This window comes from Cyanistes caeruleus, chromosome Z (assembly GCF_971803275.1).
Source record: "Cyanistes caeruleus chromosome Z, bCyaCae1.hap1.1, whole genome shotgun sequence".
Taxonomy (NCBI): domain Eukaryota; kingdom Metazoa; phylum Chordata; class Aves; order Passeriformes; family Paridae; genus Cyanistes; species Cyanistes caeruleus.
The window spans coordinates 67,478,689-67,493,555 of record NC_141732.1 but is presented as its reverse complement, the minus strand read 5'-3'; the positions used below and the strand labels follow the sequence as shown (position 1 = coordinate 67,493,555).

The 14,867-nt window shown below is 43.6% G+C and overlaps 1 protein-coding gene across 3 annotated transcripts in view; it reads left to right on the top strand.

Annotated features, from left to right (window-relative positions):
* Positions 1 to 840: 840 nt before the first annotated feature.
* The window catches only part of GHR (growth hormone receptor), a 119,584-nt gene continuing 105,557 nt past the window's right edge, over positions 841 to 14,867 (top strand). The window contains exons 1-2 of one of the 3 annotated variants that reach the window (XM_086867049.1): positions 1,206 to 1,421; positions 3,729 to 3,823. The gene's annotated coding sequence lies outside the window, so the exon portion shown is untranslated. Of the gene's footprint in view, positions 1,422 to 1,847; positions 2,225 to 3,728; positions 3,824 to 14,867 lie in introns of those variants that run through there. The other 2 variants (XM_086867050.1, XM_086867048.1) reach the window with 2 other exon arrangements.

Here is a 14,867-nt window from a genome sequence, read left to right as displayed (position 1 = left end):
TTCCCAGTCATTATTGTCAAACAACTTCCATATGCTGGCACTGCTATTTCTGTATGCCAAACAAAGCAAGCTTGGGTGAGATACAACTCTATTCCCAGTTAATTTCAGAGCGGGCTTTGTGACTTACTGAATGATTGTGAAACTCTTACAATACTGATCTGCAGGGCTCTCGTTCCACCTTTGTTCTACAAGGAGCCCAGATGCTGACCCGTTTTGAAAGTGGAGGACACACACACGACAGGGGGCCCGCAAGGGCCCTAAAGGTCAATGTGCCACTGCTGAGGTCACCTTTGATGACCCCACGTGGGTCTGCCTCTGCTACTCTGTCAATGAAAATGATACCTAAATAAACCGATGACACTATGCTCCTTTTTAATGTTTTCTTTCCTAAACTGTTTTTCAGAAGATAAACCTTTTATTATATTAGGACAAACCCTAGCAGACGCCCTCCGTTTTGCTATCGCTCCCCTTCTGCACTCACACTACTCGGCCCTGTGCGTGCACTGCCACACACCTGGTCGCGCAAGGTGCCATCATCCTTTCAGCCGTCCAAGACCCCTTTCCTTCCACCGGCCAGCCGCGGCACGCCGGCACCCCCTCCGCCCTAAGATCGTGTTCGTCGCTCTCCTAAACACAAATGCTATCCCTGCTGAGCCCCTGCTTCAGGCCAGGCCAGGAGCCCGCGGCTCGCCCCCGACAGCCATCGCCGCTGGGACTGCGCTGGCAGCGCGGAGCCGGCGCCGAGGCCGAGGCCGCGCTCCCCCCGTCCGGCCGGCCGGGCTGTGCTGCAGTAGCCGCCGTCCCCCTGCAGACGGAGCCCCGCGGCACAGCCCAGGGGCCGGCACCGGCCGGGGCTGGGGCCGGGCGGCGGCGATCCCCGGGACCAGCTGAGCCGCCCCACCAGACAGGCTCCCCCTAGCCGCTCTGATCCCCTCCCCGCGGCGGCAGGGCCGGCAGCTGCCGGGGGGAAGGAGGAGGAGAAGTACGCGGCGATGGCCGCTGAGTGCCCCGCGCCCCGGCAGGGCAGGACAAGCGCGGAGCGGGCTGCGGCAAAGCAAGCGAGCGCCAACGCCGCCGCTGCTGCCGCCGGGGGACGGTGTGTGGGGAGGGGTGTTGGGGAGCGGTGCCCGCCGCCCCCCGCCCCGTGCTGACCTCCCCTCCTTCCTTCCCTCCCTCCCTCCCTCGCTCCGCTCCGCTCTCCGCCTGCCCCGCCCCGCCCCGCGGGAGGAGTGCGGGCTCAGCCCGCCGCCCCGCAGCTCTCGTTCGCGTTTTTTGCCGGTCGCTGCCGCCCCAGAAGTTGGGGCCGGCCGCGGCGGCCGCTCGCTGAGGCGCTCCCATGGTGCCGGTGCCCGCCGGGGGGGGGCACGCCCGCTGCCGCCCGCCGCGCCGCCGAAACTTGGGGGAAGTTTCAGAGCGAGTCGGTGAGTACCGGGCGGCGGCTCCGCGCCGCTCCCGCCGCCCGCCTCCGCGGCCGCGCAGCGGCTTTCCCGCCCCCGGGGGCGACGGGCCGGGGTCCGGCTCCTGTCCGGCTTCACCTCCCCTCGCCCGCCGTTTGCGGACGCTCTGCGAACTTGCCCCTCGGTCCCGGCCGGCGTCGGAGCCGCTCCGGGCGCGGGGCCGCCCGTGTCCCGCTGCTGTGGGCAGCGCGGCGCCCGAGCCGGCCCGGCACCGCGGCCTCAGCTCTGGCCGGGGCTGGGACGGCGGGCGGGGGGCGAGAATTCCTGTCACGTCCTGTGCTGTGGGTGATGGAGGGAGTGCCGGAGAAGACAAGCCTGGCCTCAGAGATCTGGAGAAACAGTTTTCTTCAGAGAAATCCTCTTTTCTGTGTGGACTTGGATTTAAAAAGCAGAGCAAGAATGCTCGTTTAGCTGCCAGCGTCGCAGTCTTCCCCGCTGTAATAGACCTAATCAGAATTTTTCTTCTTTATGGTTTATTCCAGTTTATACAATCTCTGCAATTCTGCCCTCTTTTTTTTTTTTCTTTTTTTTTCTTTTTTTTTAAATGCCGTTTGTCCATAAATTTGTTTCTTATTGCGTGGCATGCTTTAAGTATTGCATAGGATAAAAAAGCAGAGAATGTTTTGAAAAACAAATGCTGCAATCGTCCTGAGCAGAAGTGTGCAAACAGAGGGGTTATACAGCAGAGGAGTAACTAATGCTTTATCTTAGTAGTGTCTTCAGTAAAACTTGTTGCAAACTCTCACAGGATTAATGCTAGTGATCAAGTGAGTGGATAAGTTACTAATCTTCTCAGTACAGTATATTTTGTTTATAGTGTAATATTAACTTCAGGGTGTTTAGTCACAGTTTAACTTTTCTTTTTGTGTAGCAGCTACGGAAGACCCACACCTGGTCATTTTTCTGGTCGTGATTAAGTCAGAAGTAAGAATGAAGCAATTAAAAAACTGTAGACTACCACTTGAGTTGGATCCTGTTTTATTAATGCTTTAAGCAAATATTTACCGGTACAAAAATTGAACTTATTTGTCAAGCTAAATTGACAAATTGTTATTTTTAGCTTAAATCCGTAAGACTCTTAAGTATTGCACAGACTTGGTTGCTCACATCAGCAATGAAAATAGAGTTGGGTATAGAATCATTTTAAGGAGATCTGGTAAGATGTATTTAAATGCTGGTGTTTATTTAAAATATGCTATTTTAAATATTGAGATTAAAGTACGTTGCAATTGAGATGTCTTGTGGCTCTGAGTGATAAATGTTTGTATTACTGAAAGTTATTCAGTAATAATTCAGACAGCTTGAGCTGTTTGAATGGGAATGTGGTGTCTTTCATCTCCACCACATCTCAGTCTCGCATTACTAGAATTGCTATTTGCCGTGTTAATTCATGATGTTAGCATGTTATAATAGTTATAAAGGATTGACACAAAAGACAGTTTGCAGTCGTTCTGAGGAGTAATTTTTAACATTGCCAGTAAGTGGTAGTGGTACTTTTATCAAGTATATGACTATAACTGCTGAAACTTACACTAATACATAGAGAAGTTATAGACACCCACCAGATAGTTTGAAATTCTCTGAGTATGGTAATCACAGTTTTCATTACCATGGGCTGTTTCCTCTCCTGGTCTAGATGTATTTGCACAGCACAGTGTAGCACCAATCAAGTGTGAAAAATCAAGGGCTCTGTCGAGGCAGCCCACAGCACTGTTCCCAGAGAGTATGTGGGTGTGTGTGCCACACTGGCTGTGTTGGGGAGATCTGTAGAGCTCAGTTCCAAGAAATCTGTAGAGCTCTGTTTTAAGCATCTTTACAAACGGAAGTAGCATGTAGTTCTGTATATGATCTCTTGTATCCTCTTCCAGTAAGGAATGATCAAAACCTCTGAAGGCAAATCTCCCGTTTACAGATTGATACTCCTCCTTTTCATGAACTGGAGACTGAGGAAGTATGAGTATATAGTGGTCCTTTTGGGGTATAACTTCCACTTGCAGGGTTTCTTTTGCCTGACTGTATGTACATGTCTAATTGCTTATATTAACTGGAGCTAGGCCTTGCTCCTGTTAAATTAAACTTTGGCTGCAGAAATTGTGTTTTATCTTGCGCTATCGGAAGGAGTGTTGAACTGAATAAATATAGCACCATGTATCTTACTTGAAATACTAGATTTTCATGAATAAAATAGAAGCTGTGAATATTTGTTATTGAGAAAGCAGTGTAGGCAGAATGCTTTGATCTTTTTTTTTTTTTCTCTTACTGAAAAATAAGTGCTTTATTAGATGCTACAGAACTTGCTGTCAACCCAGTTCAACCCAGTTCAATCCAGTTGAACTCAACACGGTTGAAGATCTTGCAGTCTTAAGGTACGTGTCAAAATGTTTCAAAAGCATTACAAATGAATAAAAATTATAGAAATAACAAAGCTGGTGGGGTAAGAAAGGGCAAGATTAGCAGCAATGTAATAACGAGTCTACTCACTCCACATGGGAGTCCTCAATGATAGGTTGGGTAGAAGGTCAGGTTTATTTTAAATAAAGGGTTTTCCTTGTTACCAAATATTTTTCTGATGGAAGGACAATTCTTTGGCCCAGTGGAGTTGAGGTAGTAATTCTGGGGAGAGGGCAGTATGAGGAAAACAGGGAGAGAGGTAGTAGGGCTGCTAGTTTGGTGTGGTGAAGGTGAAAGGCTGATGCAATGAGATACTAGCTTGGCAGGAACAGATTTATGTCAGGACTTGAAGGAACACTTTGTGCTCAAATTGTTTATCACAAGGGAAATCTTCCTTTACCATATATGAATCCTAGTTTAAATCTCTGTATGAGGTGGGTGTTTGTTTATACATCATTGTAGTTTATGAGAGATGGAACAAGCATCCTCTTACCAAAGAGCTGGTTTTCAGTGTGTGAGAAACAATTTTGTTGTAAAAATTGTAAAGGCTTCTGTTTTCTGACAAAGGTGAATGTTGTCCATATCATGTGTACTGCAGATTATGAATTGAAAATACATTTAAGCACATGTTTTATTGACCTTTAGAAAGCATGTATTCTGTTGAAAATGCCTTGATCACTGAGGTTAGTTCTTCATTATTAATGAGGTAATATAATCTTCAGAAATGCTTCACAGTAGCAGAGGGGCTTGCAACAGTAGGGAACTTAATGTCTCACTTGACCAATACCTTGCTATTTGCTGAGCATTTCATATGTACTGTGTTGTGAGGATGTAAAAGATAATTAATGTTACTCTTCCTGAAGGAATAGCTGCTGAAAAATGCAAGTGGTGGTGGATGCATGTGCGCCGATGCTTGGGTTGGAGTAACTTTTCAGATGTAATATTGCCTGACTTTGTTAGCATGTACTGAATAGCTGAAGGACTACATGAGTAATCAAGCATTTCTGAGTTTTAGAACTCCATCTGCTATGCTATTCATACTTACCTTGCTAATTTAAACCATTTATGTTTGTCTTTTGACTTGCCAAGAGATCCAGACTGCAAAGCCAACACCCATACCTACTAAATCATGTTCAGCTTTATAAATTAAATTTACAAAAGTACTCCTGTTCGCAGTGACACAGTCTGCAACACTGTCTTTTGTCCTGCTGTGCCAGTGCTATTGGTTAGGTTTTGTGGAAGGGATCCACTGTGTGAGATCATGGTGCTATGGGAAAGGTGAGACAGGGCTGCGTGGAGAGCACTGGAGATGCGATGGAGACAAAAAAACTGCACAGTGACTGCTGGTGAGAGGATATGAAACTCTGGTAAATGTAGCACAAAATCTTAACCTCCCTGCATTAAGAGAATAAACACAGCACGCATTTTGTTGGTTTGGAATGATTTATGCTTCCCAGTTTCTCCTTTTCTTGGGCCATTTAGCAAGACTCAGCGAGAGCATTATTGTATCACAGTGCTAGACCTGCTTGTCCTCCACATCAGGCACAGAGTGACTGCTAAGGATGGGTTCATAATGTGTGAAACAACTCAGAATGTGCAAAGCAAAGATGGTTTTTGTTGGCTTTTTGCTCATTAAGGCAGCAAATTGCTGCCTCTGATCACTTAATAAGCTTATTGCTTGTAATCCTAGAACAAAGGTGATTTATGAAAACATAAATACAAATAATCAGTTGTATTTAAACAGGACATTAGCAGAGATGGAGATAATTAGTACTTAGAACTTTGAAAGCTGTTTAAATACTGTCACAAATCTATTATGGTCTTCAAACTTCGTTTATAAGTGATCAGTCCAAACATGAAATATTCTTTTGGATGCACAAGAGTAATTTCATACAAAAAAAAAAAAAAAGTCAGTAGTTAACAGGCAACAGCTCTAAGGGATAGTTGGAAAGGGGTTATTAATAGCAATTATAATTTTACAACATTCAATAGCATTTAAATAGAATTTGAGTTTTTACTGCCTCAAGAGAAAACAATATCAGTAAAACTCCATATTGTAGTAAATCTCTAGGATGCATTGGTGGTTGGTAGGACCTGTCTGTGTTAGTTCTGTGAACAGATATCTTTGTGCCTGACCACTATGCAAAAGTCTGGGGTTTTAATCTACACACAGTCTATCTCTACAATCTTACTGGTAGAGCCAAACAACTTCCTTTGTGCCTGTTGGTGTTTGGGGATAGTCTGACCATGAAGTACAGCCTGTAGGACAGAAGAAACAGACTGAAAGAACCATGACATTTTATTTCAGCTATCTCAGTTAAATGAGCATGCATGCAGTGGGTTTCTGCCTTACATGCCTGTTTCCCAGCTGCAGCAAGCAGTCTGCTATATTTCGTGTTTCTTTTTTTTTTTTTTTTTTTGCCTGCCTTTTTCATTCAAATTAGTGCTACCTTGAGAATGAGTTGGGCTCTCCTTCATTGCATGACTGAAAATATTGTTTGAATTTGTTCTGGAATGCTTATTATACTGTGTTTACTCAAGAGCCATGTTATGAGCCTACTTTATAATTGTTCTGAGCAATGCCTTGTTTACTGTTTTCATCCAGAAGAGCTTGAACTGTTTGGTGTTTCAATGGTTTGTGGCATTGCTAATGGCTTTATGTGATGCTATAAAATGTGAGTGAAAACAAAGTAGAATTCCTTGTAGATGGTGGTTCTTGTCCCTTGCTTTGCATGGGTTGAAGAAGACTGGTTGCGGTTACTTTGGGACCAAACTTTACTTTTTGTTCTGCCAAGAATAAGGAAGATCTGATAGGAAGACTGAGAGAAGAGCAATTAAAAGCTGCTGTATCTTTGGGTTTTGATTGCGTTTTATGGCTGAGCCTGTTACAGTATATCAGGGGAGCACTGTGCAACTTTTATTTAAAAATAAAACCTCTAAGAAAACCATAACTTTCGTAAGTGATGTGATAGTTTGCAGTCAGACAGAGTAGCTCTAAGGACTAAGATGTCAGGTAAACAGAGTAGAATACAACATGGTCAGGACTCTGCTAGGCCATCTTTCACGGGACACATAGATCATGTGCGGTGAGCTGTGCTTACACTGGGGCTTTGGTCTTGTAGGTTGAGTCCTGGCTGGTTTAGGGCATAAAACAGGTGAGTTGAGCCACCTGAAGGAATGATTTGCAGGGTGCAGCGGGAAAACCTGCTCTTCTTTTAGAATCTGTCTGCAGGTTTTGGCTGAGGCACACATGTAACTACAGCACATGCAGCTGAAATGTTACGGGCTGGTGCTTGTTCCAAACAGTGCCAGCCTACTTGTCCAGCATGTGTGAATGAACTTATCTTACAGCTGCAGAGTTTTTGCGGTAGGATCAGAAGGAGTGTGTGAGACAGTGCTTTACACTTTTCAGCTGTGATTTCTGACCTTTGGAGAGTGGCAGTGAGCCTCTGGGTCTGCTCGTGCTGGGTGTTGCTAACAAACACTGCACGGGAGAGGTGCTTGTTACGTGATACAGTCACTGCTGGCCGGCTGTACACCAGCCAGTTCTGCCGCTGCAGGACAGCGTGTACAGCACGGAGAGACTGCAGCCTGAGAGGGGGAGAAACGGCCCTCCACTTCCCTGTGAGAAAGGCTATTTTTGTGGAACTGTGTGATGAGCTCTGGTATCTTTCAGCTCTGAGGTGCTTTAATTAGGATGGCCATATCAGTTGAGAAAACATTTCAGAAAAAAAGAAGTCACCATTGTAAAGAAGCCTGTGCCTCATTATGGCTGGTTCTTAGGTAAGTATTTAGTTTGAATAGCTAATTTCCTAGAAATACTGGCTAGCTTTGGGAAGATTAATTTCCTCAGTTGTACTAGGTGCGTATTTTTTCAGTGGCGTGTTGTTTCATCCACCAAAAGGCACACTCAAGTGAGTTAACTACGGTGGATTCTAGTTGATGGTTTTCAGGGCTCTAGCTGAGCCCTAGCTTTTAGCTTTCTTTAGCACAGAGACATTAGGGAAGCATGGTATTCACCACCTTAAGTGGTGTGTGGGGCCTGCCTAACTTGCATTGAAGCAAGAGGAACAAGAATATTTGGTTTATACATCATTGTAAAGTTAGCATGGCTTTATACAAAGGGGAAGTCTTGCCTCACAAGTTTGGTGACCTTCTGTGATGGAGCTACAGTTTGGTGGACAGGGGCAGAGCAACTGATACTGTCTACATGGGCTTACACTGTTTGACACTGTCCTGCAGGCCGTCCTTGTCTGTAAATTAGAGAGATACGGACTGATGGATCAACCACTCAGTGGATAAAGATCTGTCTGGATGGCCACACTCAGAGTTGTGGTCAGCAGCTCGTTGTCCACATGGAGACCAGTGATGAGTGGTGTCCCTCAGGGGTCAGTCCTGGGGCTGATACTGTTGCACACCTTTGTCAGTGATGTGGACAGTGGGATCAAGGGCACCCTCAGCAAGTTTGCTGATGACACTGAGCTGGGTGGGGCAATCGACACAGGAGGGAAGGGATGGCATCCCCAGGGACCTGGACTGGCTTGAGAGGTGGGACCATGCAAACCTCAGGGAGTTCAGCAAGGCTGAGTGCAAGGTCCTACACCTGCATTGCAGCAATCCCAGCCACACCCACAGGCTGGGCAGAGAAGTGATTGAGAGCAGCCCTGTGGGGAAGGACCTGGGGGTGGTGGCTAGTGAAAAACTCACCATGAGCCCACAGTGAGTGATGACAGCCCAGAAAGCCAAAGGAATCCTGGGCTGCATCCAAAGGAGAGGGGCCAACAGGTCAAGGGAGGGGATTCCACCTTCTATTCTGTTCCTGTGAAACCCACCAGGAGCACTGTGTCCAGCCCTGATGTCCTTAACTTACGAGGGACATGGAACTGCTGGAGCAAGTCCAGAGGAGGCCACAAAGCTGGTAAGAGGAATGGAGCACCTCCCCTGTGAAGATGGGCTGAGAAGGTTGGGGCTGTTCAGCCTGGAGAAGAGAAGGTTGTGTGAAGACCTCATGGCAATCTGCCAGTATCTGAAGGGGAACTACAGGGAAGCTGGAGAGGGACTGTAGAGACAAAGCAAGGAGTAATGGGTACAAACTGAAAGTGGGGAAATTTAGGTTAGATATAAGGAATAAATTCTTTGCTTTGAGTGTGCTGTAGCAGTTTGCCCAGCGTAGCTGGAGATGCCCCAGCCCTGGCGGTGTTTAGGGCGAGGTTGGATAAACCTTGAGAAGCCTGGTCTAGTGGAAGGTGTACCTGTGCATGACAGGGGAGATTGGGGCTGGATGATCATTACAGTGCATCCCAACCCTTAATATTTCTATGATTGCATGATTTTTCAGGCTTATGGTGTATAATGATTTAAAACCTATATCCAGCATACAAGGGAATTAAGCAATACATTTGGTTCTTGTATCTTTTATCCAGCTTGTGGCATAGATGAGTGCACTTAATGCTATGATGGAATAAGTAATGTTGTTTAGTGTTGTACCCATGTATTTGTTGTGGTCTCCTCTATTGCTTTTTTTTCAAATAAAAAAAATTAACCTTTTATTAAGGTAATCAACTACATTGTGAAAATTGTTTCAGGTCCCTTTTCCTCTCCTGTTCTACTACTGCAGGTGAAGGTGAAGAGCTCTCTCCGTTAGAGCCCAAGCGAGCTTTGTGGAGCCAGCATGAATAAAAAAATCCATCCACTGAAAGGAAAGAACATAGGATTTAGAAAGAGAGACTTCCCATGACTAGATGTTCATGATCAGACTGAATGATATAATGGGAATCTTCATGCAGAAACTTCTATAGTTGTGCTCCTGTTTTTTTTGCTGAGGTGCAAGTTGCAGATTTTTTAAAATACATTTTAAAATAATTTTGGCCAATTTTTTCAATCCCAAGGAAATGGGGAGCCAAGTTAATCACAGGAGATCTTCAGTTAGAAGAGGGAAGAAGTGTTTCACAGTGTCAGAATGTGTTCGGTGTTTCTGTTTATTAAATCGTGCAGAAAAGAAGAGGTTGAAGGATCAAGAGCCAGGGACTGCATACAGATGAAACAAAATGGAATATGTGCGAGTAGGAAGATCAGGACGTGAAAGCCTGGGGAGCTAATGGTTGTTGGATAGACTGAAGTTATAGGCTCTGAAACATTTGGTTCCATTGTCTTAAGTGGAAATTTATGTGAATACATAACTGGACATTAGGTGGCCAGTAATCAAAAGAACATGTTTAAGACCACGAGTAATGATTTGTTTAAGGATGTTTGAAGTGGCTGAACTAAAGCACAGTAAAAAACTTAGCTTTCTCAAGATGATTAAAAAATTCTAATGTAATTTGAATTGCACCCAGAAGTATATTTTCATACTGATTTAAATTTTTAAAAAATTTTTATGGTAAAGATTATGGTGTCTCATGGATAGAGCTATGCTAGGAGTATAAATATTTTTGGTAGTGTAGGACTGATTTTGTCCGTGGCTTGCTATGCTTACTGCATACTGGTTGCAGTATTTTTTAGCAGCCTGTCAGTGCAACAGCATGTAAAAATAGAGGGAACAGAAAGATGGTATTTTTGTATCAAACAGCTGATGTCATTCACCTACTCATTTTATATGTGAGCAGTTGGTACACATTCTGTTTGTTTGTATTGCAGCTTGTGTTTTATTTACTAATGCTGGACTGTGAAAACAAAATATAAGCTGTCAATAAAAAAGGACTGGCACCATTTGTTGTTACGGCTGAAATAAAAGAGCTATCTCTTACTAGTTATTATTTTGTCTGGAGTTTGTAAACTTCTAAAAGTTCCTGCCAGGGAACCTGCGAGCATGATTTTAGGAGCCTGAGTGAGTTTCAGCCTGTGAGGATCTCGTCTGTTTCCCAGGGGGAAAGTTCCTGGGAATAGTTTTCTCTCAAAGATTGTTTTATTTTAAATGTATTTCTCAAAACAATACTGAACAGATGTTCTTGGTGTGTTTTCTCTGGTCCCACCAATGGGACCAAAGGGGTGTTAGTTTATTGTTCAATCATGTAACCTAGATTGAAACACCTAATAAAAGGGGTTAAGAAAACCCCAAAATAGAGGCTTTTGCCTCACAAAAAGTAGCTGCAGTGTGGATGATTATCTAGGGAACACTCGCAATACTTCGTGTCCTTCAGCAACAGGAACCTTTTCTTACAAGAGGCTGTGACGGCTTGTGTGAACTGTTCATATATATAGTCCCATTTGTAAGAAGCAGAACTGTGGCTTTCTGGGCAAAATAAGAATTATCCCTTCTGTTTTCTACATCTTGGACACCTGCTCTGACCAAATACCTTGAAAATTAGAGAAGTACATTCATTCCCATTAAGATTGAGCAGTACTACAGAGCAACAGCCTCAGCTGTGGCTTCGTGGCCTGCAGGTCATGCAGCTCTGTCTTCTTGAGACTTTTTATTGTTGCTTCATACCCCAGTAGATTGGTGTTTTCCAGATGCTCTGATCACTCACTGTCCTAAGAATACAGATAGGTACTCTTACAAAATGTTATTAAAATACCTGATCAGAAGCAATGTACTTGTTTACAAGTTGTGTCTTGTGGAGCCTTTCAGACAGCACAGGCTGAAACCAGCTTGGGGAAAGTGCTGCATATGCTCAGCCAGAGATGGCAGCTGCAGCTTCAGCTGAGCTTCCAGTAGCCTGTGAACACAGCTGCCATCCCCTGTTCCTCACCAGCCCCTCTTCCTTTGCTTCTGCTGAGCAGAAATTGAAGTCTCTCTGAGTCTGGACTAATGTATATGAACTCAGCAATTGGTGGCCTCTAATACCAGAGAAGCAGACGATGACCTAGCTCATTCCTAAGAGGTGGGCAGAGCTGTAGAAGCCAGAACTGTGGCACCAGTGGAGGTGGAAACTTACTAATAGACAAAAGCAGGAAGGCTGAACAAACAACTATATTCATTGAGGCAATTACTGGACAGAAATGAGGCATTTTCTGGGGTAAGATGAATGTCAATCTGTGTTTTGTTCCATTGGTGCAGTTCATACCCAAGTGACTGGTAGTCATTTATGGGTGCTATAGTCACAGAAACAGTACTGAAGGAATTTGGGTATTAGAAAGATAGCAAGAAGTAGTACCAAAAGGACATTTAACAGGCTAGTATCGATACTTTACCTTGTGTAAGTTTTCTGGGATGCATGAAGGGACTGAAATATCAAGTAATTCTATCAGTGTAGATCAAGGATGGGGGGTACATACTTCTGCTCCAACAGCACTGACCTTTCGTGTGTTCTACATTATAAATAATTGCTTGTCGGCAGCTCTGGCTTTTTGCATTGACTTTTGATCCCTCCTGCTCTTACCATTCATTTCTATGTCTTTGTCTTGGCAGAGCACTTCAGTTACTACAGAAAAGAAACAATGCCATTCATTACATTGTTTTGTCATTTGAAAAAGTCAAAACAAATGCTCATATTCCTTTGATGTTTGCTTTGCGGGCTTATGGTGTGTGGGGTGGGTGCGGAATGATGCTTTCAAAACTCTTATTGTAACTCCTTTCTGAGAAATGACATAAGGCCCTACCTAGGGAACTGCCTGAAGATAATATTACTGATTTTAGGTGTAGTTTATGTAGTGTTAGTACTTCTTGATATTATTTGGCTCAAAAGACGTATTTATGGGTGTTAACTACTAGCTGCTCTTCCCTGGGTTACCAGCAAATCACTGTGTAAAGCCTGATCACTTAATTGTTATAAATTTAAGCAAATGTTGAAATGGTAGAAAAGAGCCCCACAGACCACTAGAAATATTTATCATGGGGTCAGGAAGATTCACAAGAGTAGCTTTTCTTCAGCTTTTAATATAGCTGGACATTAAGAAGTTGTGAAGGAAATTTAGAGCAGCGTGTCCAAGTTTTGCCAAGATTAGTTAGTGACAGTTAGATCACTTGCTGCCAGATGTTCACACTGTATGAAAGAGAACAGCAACCACTGTGGTGGAAATTAGTTTTCCGAAATTGCTCAAAGCCAATTATCAGTCCAGTTGTTTTAGGGGATTATTAATACTCTGTGGACTGTTCTACAGTTTGAATGACAGACAAGCGGGTAGAATTTATATTTATGAGATAAATGTTTCTCACCTTTATTCTGTTAGCTGTGGGAATGCACTCAGCATCTTCTATTTGAGATGTCAGTGTAGCTGTGAAAAAGGGATTGTAGCACAGACTGTGGGATCAGAGTGAAAGATTTGGTCTGTATTTCCCAAGCAGTAGCTCCTGGAAGCGATACGGCGCTTGTGGCTAGGAATGGAGCCATAACCCTGTCCGTGACTGCATGGGAGGCTCTGCAGTGAATTCGGAAAGACCTCAGCCAGATGTGAGCCTTCGAAGCCTCTGCTCATATCACTGCTTTCCAAACCATAGCAGAAACTCATACTTTTTTTTTTCTTCCTCTTGGAAGAGGGGAATTCTTGTGTGTTTTGTTGCTGTTTTGAATTTATTGTGCTCTTAGTTTTTATGCAGTCTTGGAATTAGTAATAAACCAGGTGTTGATTGTGTTCCATGGATAGTGTATCCAACCCAAGAGTCCAGGGAACCTACAAACAGGCTATTCGTCTTCTTTCAGCCATTCTTTCTGGCAGTAGCATGAATTCAAAGGTTTTCATGAATTAAAGATTCACAGCTGAGTATGAAGTTATCTGCTGATAACTTTGTGCAATTTGTTAATAAAGTGACAATACAGCACTATACTCACTAAGTGTATTTGATTGCTTCAATGGTAGGTGCTGCTGGGAGGAATCTAGCATCCTTTCTGGAGTCTGGTTTGTTGATTATTGTATGACCCAGTTGGCAGCAAGCCTGTCCTATGAGGCACAGGATAATAATATGCTGCACAGCTATTTTGCTAAGTAGTTGCGAAGAAATACAGTGCCAGCATTATTTGGGACAGATACATCTTTGATAACCTGTTGCTGCCAAGTTGCACAATAAAAAAAACAACTTTTTTTCCGTCATAAAACTTTCATCCATTGTTCATCAGCAGTCTGAGCCCGAGGAGTTCTGCTTCTGTTGAGATTTAAGGGAAAGTTTCTAGACAAGGTTTCTAGACAGCTCCGTCCTGTTGCTCACTAGCAAATCTGCTTCATAGTGTACTAGATCTCTAAGCATTTGCTCAAAATTCAGCATAGTTTCAAAAAATTCATATTGGGCTGTCAAACTTTTTTGAAAGTTATCTAAATATATTCAGAAAAACTTAAACACCGCTAGTAGGTATCCTTTAAGTTAATCTTATTTTGCAACTCTTTGTTTCTTCTACGTGATGACTGATCTGCAGGAAACTTCTTCACCAGTCTCAGAATGGCTAAAATCTTGCTCTTTAGCAAAAATAGGAATCTGGCAAGCTTCAAGTAAAAATCAGTCCCTTTGTGGAGACTTACTGCAGGTCCTCAATTACACTCGTTTTTGCTCTGCAAAGTTAATTGAGTCACCTGGTATGGTTAGTCTGATTTTTTCTTTCCTCTGTCTAAATTTCTCTGTTGTTTGAACTCTGCCTGAAAAGTAGACTGGCACATGTTCTCTTATTTTTCAGATCAGTCATGCCAGCTATGCATAAAAGGGCTGGAGCAAAAGCATTCCATATCCGTTAAGTGTTTTATTTTCCAGACTAAAAACTGAATACTTGCAGCTTGTATGTAATTATATGCTTGTCATTCCTAATTACTTTCTGGCATGTTCCTGGGTGTTTTGTAGACAGGAAAATGCATTTGATTATTTTTTTTAAGCTAGGTTAGCAAAAAAAAAAAAGGTCTTCTACAAGAAAGCCAAAAGCCTGAGAGGGACTTTTTACAAGGGCAGGCAGAATGGAGAATGTATTTGACATGAAAGAAAATGTATTTAAATTCAATATTTGGAAGAAATTCTTTACTGTGAAGGTGGTGAGGCACTGAAATAGGTTGCCCAAAGAGGTGGTAGATGTCCCATCTCTGAAGATATCCAAGACAGGGTTGGATAGGGCTTTGAGAAACCTGGTGTAGTGAAAAGTGTCCCTCCCCATGGCAGTGGGG